The 12217-nt window shown below is 42.6% G+C and overlaps 1 long non-coding RNA gene across 2 annotated transcripts; it reads right to left on the bottom strand.

Moving 5' to 3' along the window:
• Positions 1–2177: 2177 nt before the first annotated feature.
• LOC309535760 lies at positions 2178–11260 on the bottom strand. 2 transcript variants are annotated; one of them, XR_014221391.1, is made up of 4 exons: positions 10814–11260; positions 6092–6261; positions 3608–3717; positions 2178–2910 (listed from the first exon to the last, which is right to left on the bottom strand). It is a non-coding gene; the product is annotated as an uncharacterized lncRNA (long non-coding RNA). The 2 variants fall into 2 exon arrangements; XR_014221392.1 differs by lacking the exons at positions 6092–6261; positions 10814–11260 and adding an exon at positions 4192–4800.
• Positions 11261–12217: the final 957 nt, after the last annotated feature.

Below are 12217 nucleotides of genomic sequence, written 5' to 3'. Positions count from 1 at the left end.
AACTGCTGAATGGATAAAGCTATTGTATGTGATTGCTGCCTTAGAATTCAGCTTAGTGGGGACATTCCGCAGAAGCCTGGTTTACATCTCTCCTCTTTGTATAAAATAAAGCAGCATAACATGGGAATGCATAGTGATCAACAGCCTTCCTGTCCTAACCCTCATTATGTAGGGCAAAGGGCTCTCATGCATAGTTGTGCTTAATTTCCCATTTGAAAAGCTCATAGGCTAACTTGTCAGGTATGAGGAACCTGTGACTCTCCAGATGTTGCTGGACTACAGCTCCTATTAGTCCTGACAGCTGCTTTTTCCTTAAAAAAGAAATGGGTAGTTATTACGCATGCTTGATGATGGTGCGCAAGTAGAGCTATGCCTCCGTAACTCTCATTTTTCTTCTTTGTCTCTTACATGGCCCTTGTTCATGCCTTTACCTTATGAGAACCAAGGCTTAATTAATTTCAGCCTTGAATCTGTTTGGATTACTCCAATTAGAAGTGTACAAATATGTTCAGAATATTAAACAAAAAACAACCCTGCTCTTGCTAAATCACAATCCTGCTGTGATGTGATGATCATTACAATCCTTCATCAATTAATGCATGCAAAAGCCCCACTGAAATTAACGTAGCTTACGAATCTATCACTGTGTTTAGGTTCTCCCCTAATAAACTATGTGCCAGCCGTGCTTGGTTGGCATAAAGTTTATTAAGAGAGAAACGAAACACAATGATAGATTTGCATGCTGGATTAATTTCAATAATTTTGCATGCATTATTCCTTATTCATATGCATCCAGGAGAGCTAGAAACTTGCATTTGTATTTATTTTAGATGTGATGGTGTGGTGGAGCAGGACCTGGGGAGCAAGGGAGTGCAGCTCCAGGATGAGAGAGAGAGAGAGAGAGAGAGAGAGAGAGAGAGAGAGAGAGCGCAGAGAGAGAGCAGGAGCAATGCCATCATCTGCCAGAGTACCACGGTAAGTGATGGCTTCCACTTGTTTTGGCAAATGAATGAGGTGATCACAAGGCCTTCAAATTGTAGTAAAGGTAGGGTCAAATTAGTACAGCAGAAGTCAGAGAATGAGCACAGAAACCAAACAGAAACTTTCATCGGATGAGAGTCCTCCTCCATGCTATCATTTTAAAGAATAATGTTTGCATTGCTGCCTCATTCAGTTGTCAGAACAAGGATGATCTGGCAGATGACATAATCACTTCTGACATCATCACGCCAACAGATGATATCATCACAGCTTGGGGGGAAAACCTGAGAGCTGCCCTGCCCTGCATTACAGCTACTATTATTAATTATTATTGTATTTGCTAATCACTTATCTCACAAAATATAACCCTATAGATTAAAAGAGGCCACAATAACCTTTGAGTTGAAGGCCAAAGCATTGGGGGGGGGTATTGCCTGCCACTTAAAACTAAACAAAGATGGTGTCTGGCAAGTCTCCCTGGGGAGCGCATTCCACTAGTGTAACTTGTCTTATTCCAAAATATTTATTACCTCCTTTTCTCAGGGTGAAAACTGTGTTTGTTTTGAGGAAGGAGGGAGCATATTCAGATTTCGAAAAGTCCTCCCGGCTCTGCCCCCTTGCTCTGCCTGAGGACATGGCCTCAACACTGAATGAGAAGAAAGCAGTAGAAATGAGAAATGAGAGTGGAGGCTTGTGAAATAAACCATAAAGAAATCTCGTTCCTGGTTGTTCTGCCACCTGTCAAATCTGATGGGCCCTATCTATGACAGAACAATAACAATATATTTTTATAAAAGACACTGTTAGTATACATCAGCGTTTTTCAACTTTGGCTCCCTATATAGTGCTGAACTACAACTCCCATTATCCCTGGCCATTGACCATGCTGCCTAAAGATTATTGGAGTCCAACAACATAATGGGACCCAGCACTGGAAAATGCTGAAACACTTGTATAGATCTTTGTTTTCATTGTAAGCTCCCACACTCCTTTCTAACTGCCAGCAAACTCCAGGATGGAAAAGGGGTCCGCTGTATCTTCCCACCATGTTTTCTCCATTGCACATAAAGTTTCAATTGTTTTAGCCTCCTAAAAAGCACCCAAGCTCTGATGCTCACTCCAGCAAGCAGCTTGTGTCAGACAATGCCAGTCAGAGTTGAAGATGCTAAGTTAGATGGACCAATAGCCTGGTTGCGTATAAGGCAGCATTATACATGCCACTCAGAGCAGTGGGAAATCTTTTGGAAAATCTGTGTATTTTCTAACCATCCATACTAGTGAACTTTGTAGCAAATCTCACAAAAAGAATAAGTCACTGACTGAGAGTAGCCCTTAACTCCTCAAAGGTGTCCACAGCTATAAGCATTCTTTCGCCATTTTCCTTTTTAGCTGAACATACCACATTAGTAGCCTCAATACAAATCACTTGTTTCAATGGAAATTCAGCTCCAATTCATTTGGTCTTTACGGCTATTTTGTTGTTGTTGTTTGGTGCATTTGTGAGTGTGTGTTTTCGCTTCTGTGCTTTTCCTCCATGCTCAAGTTGACAGCTATTTTATCACCCCAAGCAAGAATGCTGAGCCTGTTGTGAAGGCAAAACATTTGGAGAAGGGAAGGGAGCATGCACAGAGCAGAAGGAAATGGAGAAAGGGCTACAAACAAGCTTCGTAAAAAAATATGCCGACTCTCCCATTTAGGGCACGAAGCACCTGCACCTCTGCCCCCAGCAGTGCTGCCTGCAGACACTCCTATTGTTTCCATTGCTAGTTGTGACTTGATCATTAATAAATTACTTTCCCCCCTCTCATTGGCTCTACCTACCAGGGGAGCAGGCAGGTGCACCATGCTAACAATTAGTCTTTGGTAATGCATGCTTGGCAAGAAAAGTTGTCCTCGAGCTGCAGAGTTTACCAACTGGATCTTGCTTCCCTAGAAGTAATTAAAGGAGAATTTTTGCAAGGTGGGACCTCGACATCACACAACAGCCAAAAAAAGTGAAGCCATGTGCCCAAAAAATCTCTTAACTTAGCATTCTTGTTTAAAACCAAACCTGGTCATGCAAATATGCTCACTGTGAATTCAGCTGTTCTCTGGAAGCTCCTTTCTTCCCCCCGGGAGTGGCAATTTTCCCATCGAAGGACTAAACAAATTGTAGCATATAATGGCAAAAGAAAACGAAAAACTCCTTTCTGATTAAGAAGGCCTTCCCTGAGGTGTGACCCAGTCCTTTATGAAATATTAATTGTACATTTGTAGGGATGGATTTATTGGGTTGGATTCACCATTACACCAATATGAATATTCCATCTGTACAAGCATTTCAGTTTGACATATGGAATGAATCCTCTTTCCTCCCCACTTGTGCTGTCCAGGGGGTTCTCCAGAACCTCCCCAGAGCCAATTTCGGGGGCACAAGAGCAAAGTCCTTTTGTACAAGCCAGTGTCCTTGCGCAAGCTTTCCACTGGTTGGGCTCTTTAGATGAATCTTGCTTTTTAATGTTGTTGTTTTTAATCTTGTTGGGAACTGAGAAGTGGTTTCTAAAACTGTAAAAGTAATAAGCAGAGGCAACTGCAATCCTAACTCCACTTACCTGGTTGTCAAGCCCATGAATTCAATCGGACTTACCTCTGAGTAGACATGGTTAGGAGCATGCTGTGAACCCAAATGTCACAGGTTTTGATCTTGCCTCTACCATGAATTTGGCAAGCCATGATCATTCCATCTCAGTAGTCCATCTGTAAAATGGAAATAATAAATATTTTTTATTTAAGAATTGTAAGAATTACTAAGATGTGTGAAATGGGTTTAACTGCAGTAGACAAATGGCTGTTATTATTAGTTTATTAGTTCCATAATACCTTTATCTGAAGGCCTAACCATGTAAAGTCTCACTTCCAGAGTGGGATCATAACATTTTAAACTAAAAGAAGGTTTTGGAGTAAAAGACACATAGTCACCATCAGGGATCCCAATGAAATTTGCATCCAATATCTAATAAAAACATGGGAGCTTTTTGGCTCCTCTTTGCCTCACTGTATTGTGTAAGTTATCATCTGTATCAAAGAATCTGACCAGGATAAGACTTGGGGGAAAGAGAAGCCCTTGATTTCCTTTCTATTTTTTAAAAACCCAGGGTAAAAGTAAACTATGATTGAGGCAGACACATGTAAAACACCAAAGTTCTGAAGATTCTCCTGGCCCTTACTTACAACAGACGATAGGAAGAGGTTCAATAGTCACAGCAAGATACGTAGGTTTATGGATGAAGTCATGCGGTTGGGGATCAAAGGTGGTGTGCAGCTGCTACAGAGCACAGTAGGGACCGGGAGAGGTTGGGCATTGGAGATTAATTTCTTGGATGGTTAGAGCCAAGGTTTAATAGCAGCCTAGGAGAGAACCGTGATTGAGTTCACTGCTAGCGGAACCTACATTTCAGGTCACACAAAAGCTGGAGGAGGTGGGGAGGGGAAAGCGTTTTCTGTGCGTCTCTTGCAAAACCAAAGTCAAATGGCTTAACAATACAGTGCATCAACAAGACTTATAGCAGCCGCTACTAGTGAGCTACGTGCTGCTGTGTTGGGGTAGGGGGTAGAAGCCAGAGAACAGAACCTTGTGTACCTGGCACTTACCATTTAACTAAGAATAAATATCCAAGACCAGAATAATGCACAGAGGCAAGAAAGAGTGCACAAGGTGTAAAATTACATAGGTTAATAAAACAAAGAACAATTTAGAACATGCCTAGTAAATACAGAAGGACCCATTTTTAAGGTGGAGAGGATTTCAAAGAAGGTCTTTCCTTCCTTCCTTCCTTCCTTCCTTCCCCCAGGAGATACTGCATATTTTTGCCTATAGAACCCTTGGCAAAGAAAGGGAAAACAATGTCCAGGAAGGGTGGGGGAAGAGGAACAGAACAGGAGCCAGAATGAGAGCCATTGCAACTCACTCACCCAAATGATTATTCACAATGAAAAAGGACATCATGTCATGGGTGCTTTCAATTTTTTTTAATTTTTTTTTGAGGGGGGGGATATGACTTCAGGGTAAATTACCTGGAAGTAGAATGTTCTGGAAGCCGAGGCAAATTTCCACAGGGATCGCCATGTCAGTTGCAGCGAAACCAACAAATTTTACAGACTAACACATTTTATAATGGCATTGGCTTTCGTGGACTAGAGACCATTTCATCAGATGCCCAGGGTATGACCCTCAGTTACCTCCCAGGTGTGTGTGCATAAAGGACTGAGTCACGTGGCAATGGAATGCAAGAGCACAGTCTGCGACAATTAAATTAGCGTTTAAATGTATGCCAAATGAACCTTTGCAGCAGCCGTACGAATCTGGTGATAAGACAACCATCTTAGCATTGCTGAGAAAAGGGACAATACAATTAGAGCATAAATGCATACAAAACAAGCACAGTGACCCTTCACTGGAGTAGCAATCAGTGATACAACAGAATCATTCCCATCACTGCCAGGTAAATACCTTTAGCATAGTGCAACAGGAAGCCGTTGTTGCAATTCAGTCCTAAATAAATGGCTTTAAGTTCCTTTGTTCCAGGTTGTCCCTCTTAAAATCAAGGCATGGTATTTAGATCACCCAAAATGAAGTACTGGTTCTGTTTACTAGAGCAAGTTTTAAAGGACTCATAACCTCACTGTCAATAACAGCAGTTCTTCAGCCAAAATGCATTACTGTATTAGCTATGGCCATATACTTTAGGACCGATGTTAGCTCAGGGATAGGCAAACTCGCCTTCCAGATGTTTTGGGACTACAATTCCCATCATCCCTGACCACTGGTCCTGTTAGCAAGGGATCATGGGAGTTGTAGTCCCAAAACATCTGGAGGGCTGAGTTTGCCTATGCCTGTGTTAGCTCATAATTATCTTCACTGGTGGAGTAAGGAAGCAGAAATGAGCAGGCTATTATTTACACAACCAAAGTAACAGCAGCATACCACCAGAGGTTATGGGTTACTTATAGAAGAGCTTCCTCCTGCATTGCAGGGGGTTGGACTAGATGACCCTTGGGTCCCTTCCAGCTCTAAGATTCTATGATTCTATGGTTCTAAGTGTACAAGAAGGAATTTGCACAGATTGTTTACCCTGAAGACTAGGGACCAGTTCCTTTTGCACAGACACTAGTTTCTCTTGTGTACAGGATATGACTGGCTATTCATCCTGCATCCATCCTGGCTTTTTCTTCCAAAACTGTTTTTCCAAAGACTGCCCGCCTTTTGCCCAGAATAGCTGTTGAACCTGTGCTCCTTCCTCCCTGCAAAAAAAGAGAAAAGACTTAAAAAATGTGGCACATTGGGATGTAACTCAATGGCACAAGCAACAGCAACCTATATTTCTTTAGGGTGCCAACATTCAGATGCCAAAGTGCCTCCTAGGATTGGACTACCACTTGCACTGTAATTAAATTGAATCTACTCTTTGGCTAGGCTTTGTCCCTGAACAATACTACCATTTGAGAAATACATTCTCAGGGCACTCATACATCACCCGAGCAAACTCTGTGTCCATGATGTATTGGTGTAATGCATCACCAGAGTGCACTCTCGCTCTAAGGATGTATGGGCATCGTAGATCATGGAGGTGAGACAGAGTCATGATCTACAACTCAGAAGATGGCACCAGTCACGACTAGGCTGGGCAGGGCTCGAGAGGAGGTAGGTTGGCATCTGAAACAATAGTTCTGATGCAACACAAGCTTAACTCTGCTGTATTTATTTATTCTGGGTCACCAAGGGCATGTCTGCAAGGGAGTTCTCCTGCTCACAGTTCAGTTTTATAGTATCAAGACTGGAAATCTGGCATAAGTTATTTAGGACAGGTATGAAATAAGAGAGTGCTCAAGGCTGGGTCACTTCTGAAGCCTTTGCCCAGTGAACTATCTATGTAGTCCCAGAAACTGACTTCCATCTCCTACTGTCTCAGGTCCCCACTTGCAATTCTGTATTTTCAGCTTCTCGGTGCTTTTTTCAGCGTACCCTCAAGAGTACACAGTCCTGGCACCTTTGCCTTAAAAAGTTAAAAGTATGGAACTTACTGCAACAGCTTCATGATGAGTATAGCCACCATTTTTCCCCCTATTAAAAATAGCGCTGCAGGTTCTATATTCTACAATTATCATGCAATTCTGTAATTCTGTGTTCTCGTGGGTTTTAGCGCATGAAAAGTTCCACATTTCAAATTGAGAACATAGGAACATCGGGTGCTTATACTGAGTAAGATAGTTGGTCCATCTGGGTCAGTATTGTTTCCAATGACTGTCAGAAGCTCTCTGGGATTTCAGGCAGGAGTCTCCCAACTCTACGAAGAAAGGCAGGAGATTGAAAACGGGATCTTCTGCCCGCAAAACAGATGCAAAGCAGATACCTAGCACAGTGCTCTATCCTTTCTAGGCTTTTCAGAGATGGGTGTCTTTCTGGCCATTCATTTTTGCTGCTCCCCAAAGGGTACACTAACCCAACCCTGAAGACTATTTCCCTGGTGGAACTCTTGCAGCTTCATGGATCCAGGAGGAAGGAGTCAGGTTCGGAGGTCAATTTCACACACCCCCTTGGGGAACCAAACTTCTTGCTTCCATAACTTGCAGCATGCATAGCTGGTGCAGGCTGGTTTCTACTATGATGAGGGGAGTTAGGAAGGAAGTGAATGTCTCCTAAAGTTTAGGTGTGCTGAGTGTGTCCCCCTCTGTTGTGCATGGATGCTTGCCTGTCTACTTTGGCTGTGCATGTGTATCTGTGGCAGGAGTGTGTACATGCAGCCCTTGAGGGAAGTGGTCCCTCAAGGTAGTCCTTGAGGAAAGGAAGTTAACCACCTCTTCCCTAAACTCAAAATTCTCCTGTATATCTGATGGGATTTGCTGTGCCCACACATACAGTGGTACCTCGGGTTGCAGGCACTTCAGGTTGCAGACACTTCAGGTTGCAGACGCTTCAGGTTACAGACTCCACTAACCCAGAAATAGTACCTCGGGTTAAGAACTTTGCTTCAGGATGAGAACAGAAATCGTGTGGCAGCTGCATGGTGGCAGCGGGAGGCCCCGTTAGCTAAAGTGGTACCTCAGGTTAAGAACAGTTTCAGGTTAAGAACGGAACTCCAGAACGAATTAACTTCTTAACCCGAGGCACCACTGTACATACACATGCCATCTCTCGTGGCCTATTTTTGCAGCCTCCAGACCTGTACTTCTTTTTTTTATTAATTTACTGAGTACAGATACAGAAAGTGATAAAATTGTTGTGTGAGTCAATCAGTTTAATTAATTTAGAAACCTCAAATTAACTGATTTGTGGGTTAGGGTGCAACACACACAACGTCACTGACTCGATTCACCTTACCAGAACAAGATGTTTCCCCCCACCATCCATAGATCTACATGGCCCATATTTTTAAGTATTCTACTTCCCAAAATGTGAAAGTGATACTTATCTTGGGGGGGGGGGGCATCCATACCCCAGAAATTCTTCTACATAAAACTGCATTTTTCCATTTCTTTCTCTCTCTCTCTCCTCTCTCTCTCTCTCTCTCTTTCTCTTTCTCTTTCTCTTTCTCTCTCTTATCATCAACATCATTAATTCCTGATGGAAAATATATATTTCCCCTATAGAGGAATGGGGTTGGGTAGGTAGGGGGTTTGGTCTTCTATTATTTTTGTGCAGGGGGTTAAAAAAAGGTTTGATTTTGCAGTTTAGCATGTTGAGGCCTCGAAGTGCTCACTGTCGGAGGGTCTGATTACCCAGCTCCATTCATCAAAGTGTCACTTTTCTGACAGCCGCTAATAAATATACTGCCAGAACCCCTCACACCTGGCAGCCATGGCACACTGCAACACGCCGCTAACCTAATTTGCTAATTGCTGCTTTCCCCATTAATTTTAGTCCTGTCTTGTTTGGTGTTGACATGGAGAAAAAGAAATAAGATGGGGGGAAGCAAGAAAATATATGGGATATTTATTTTTGTCCAGATTTATTTTTTTTACCATTTGAAAACTTATGGTTAAAACACATTCTCATTCCTATGTCTAGGCATAGCCCCAAACCAGGTTTTTGTTGCCAAAGCCTGGCCCTAAAATATAATGAAGGGAGCTCTTCTATCATGTGCAGAGTGCTTTCTCCCTCACCATGAGTGAACCAGAATCAACTCACTTGTTTGTGATTAGAAGGAAGAACTATTAAGACACAAGGTGTAGTTTCTAGGCAACATAAAGCCCCAACACTGATCTTTTTAAATATTAAGAACTGTGCTTAATTAAGGCCAGAGTTCTAAACACACTTGCTGGGGAGTAAAGAGCACTCTACTTACTCTCTAGTGTCTTTGGAATTATACTCTTAGCGTCCCACTAAGCCAGGTGGCCCACGATCAAAGAAAAAACAGCCCTCTATCTGAATAGCTAATGGAGGACAGTTCTCTGTTTGAAGGCATCCTCTATTTTAAGAGCTGGAAACCAGGGGCCAGCAAGCACACAGGTCACCTTGGACTCAGCTACATCTACATTGACAAAGAAAAAACGCTTTGTATACGTCATTTATGCATTATAACACTGTGAAACCAGATGGCGTTGTGGAGTTCTGTTTTTGCTTACCCGATTTCTCATGCAAAGTTGGCAACCCGTTTAACTGAAAGACTTCTTTGATGTGTCTGGATCCAGCCCTTGTCAGTGTCTCCCCCACTATCATGTTACACATTTTATTTCTGCTTAAAGTATAGAAATCATTTCTAAATTTGCATCTGATGAGCATAAGGAAATATACAAATATATAACCTTTCTTTTGTCCTCTCTTTTTTCTTTTTCTTTTTTTGCAGTGGTGAAGTGGCTAATGCAGAAATAAACCCCACTGAATATACTGGGATTGAGTAAACCTGTGTAGGGTTGCCCTGCATATTTGGGTTGCTTCTATCAGTCAATTTTGTAACTCAAACATTGCATCAAGCAGATGAGGATGCATTCTAGAAGCTAGTGATGGCCAGTTAACTGGGCAAGATACATGCAGTTCCCATCTGAACTTTTAGCCAGGTTTACTGGCAACAGCTTGGGGTATCCACAGGGCATCAAATGTGACACCAAAAGGAAATGGTTATAGGTCAAATGCTAAACTGGTTTAAATTTAAACTTTGCAATACTTTTGGAGTGCTTTGCCTCTACACGTTTTTGGAGTAGGGTGGGGATGCATTGGTCTAAAGCAGGGATCAGCAATTTTTTTCAGCAGGGGGCCGGTTCACTCTCCCTCAGACCTTGTGGGGAGCCGGACTATATTGGGGGGGGGTGAACAAATTCCCATGCCCCACAAATAACCCAGAGGTGCATTTTAAATAAAAGCACACATTCTACTCATCCACAGGCCAGATTTAGAAGGCTATTGGGCCAGATCCGGCCCCTGGGCCTTAGTTTGCCTACCCATGGTCTAATGTATACATGACCATAATAGCTACCCAAAATCAGAGCCATGCTCCCCCAAACTCCCTTTTACTACTTGGTTGTGACTTCACGTAAGATCCACTACCAGTTTTGATGGTACTTGGAGGGGGGCAAACAACATCCTCCACTACCCCCCCCAAAAAAAATGTTTCTAATGCCAAACATCCTTTATTAATCTGTGCCAATTCACAGCAGTGATTGTACTATCATTTTACTGCAACATCATATAATAACCAGGCAGGAAAAGCTCATATTAAAATAAAATTTCATAAAGTTGTAAAGAGTATTCAGGACAGTTTGCAAAGTGCTTTCCCCCCTCCCATTTGAACAATCTCACTCTGAACATCAACTTTCCCAGGCCAATAGAAGCTTCCCTTCTACCTGGTTTGACTCTCACCTGTGCAAAGCTGGTAACAGCAAACATCGCCTGGATTCCTGTTCTCAATGAGTCATTGCTGCAATAGGTTTCTTGCTTTGGAGATCTGGCAGCTTGTACATGTTGAGTCAGCTTGAAACTGCTGCCAGGCTAGAAAAGGCCACAAACATCTGCTCTTCCTTATTATCTTGACCCTTGACACAAAGGGTTGCTGCTCTATCAGCTTCTCTTCTGAAGACCACTGGGTGCTTCAAATGAAAACACACCAAAGAGGTTCAGGGCTCCTCAGCAGCCTTGCGGTAAGCGCCTTTTGTTCAAAGCTCAGAGCTGTTAATTAAAGACTGGTGATTAATGATTAAGCTCCATGTGGTTTCTAACTTGGGCTCAAAAAGTCCTACCGCTGCTGACTTTGCTTAAGGCTTCTGGGTTGAATTCTGCTGCACACACAGCTATTTATATACAAGTCCATCAGAGTTGTAAAAGATGAAGAGTCTCTTTTGCCTAAACGGAGAGAAAAATCACCCTGCACCAGCAAGTGTGGAGGTCATCTCTTCAGACAAAATAAACAAGATGTCCAGCTGTCGCAGACAGAGCTACAGCAAGGCGAGTCATTATTCACAGCCCATTTACACACCAGATCTTCTGGCTGTAAACTATGAAGATTAAACAGTGAGAGAAAAAGTGCTCTACTCTTTTGGGAAGGGCATGTAGAAAAAGTAATGAGGATAGGTCATCAATTCACAGATGGAGCATCAAAGGTTGGATACAGAGATAGTAAGGTGGACCAATACAGAGATGGAGAGATGAACCAAAATATGACTGCCCAGTAAAATTCCAAATCCTTACTTTAGTGTAATTTATTGTAAGTTAAACCATTTAAGTTGCTTAACTTACAATAAACATTCACTATTAGAAGGCAGCAAGGAGGAACAAACTAGAGAGTTCAGATTTCTCTGGTCTGTTTGATGTTTGAAGGCCACCTAATTTTGTTAAAGGGGATACAAATGAGGGATTCACTACTTCTCAAAGCACTAGAACTGGTGAAACCAGTTATGGAGTCCAGATGTTGTGGACTACATTGCCCATTAACCCCATGCAACATGGCCAGTAGTCTGGGATGATGGGAGGTGTGGGCCACAGATAGCCAGTACTCTAGACCAAGGTTGGGTACTCTGGAAGTTGATGAGGTTGATAGACTTCATCTCCCATCATCCCAGCCTATTGGCCATGCTAGATGGGGCTGATGAGATTCCAACAACATTTGGATGATCAAAAATAGCCAATACTCTAGACCAGGGGTTGGCAAATTCAAGCCCCCTTTCCCAAGAGTTAATTGTCTGGCTTCTAGAAACTGGTGAACAATATCCTTCTGTTATTTCCCCCCTCTTTGAGAGCCAGTGTGGTGTAGTGGTTAAGAGCGGTAGT

The sequence above is a fragment of the Podarcis vaucheri genome (assembly GCF_965113315.1).
Source record: "Podarcis vaucheri genome assembly, chromosome: 6".
Classification (NCBI taxonomy): Eukaryota; Metazoa; Chordata; class Lepidosauria; order Squamata; family Lacertidae; genus Podarcis; species Podarcis vaucheri.
The sequence above is the reverse complement of the archived record's forward strand: the minus strand, read 5'-3'. Positions and strand labels throughout refer to the sequence as shown.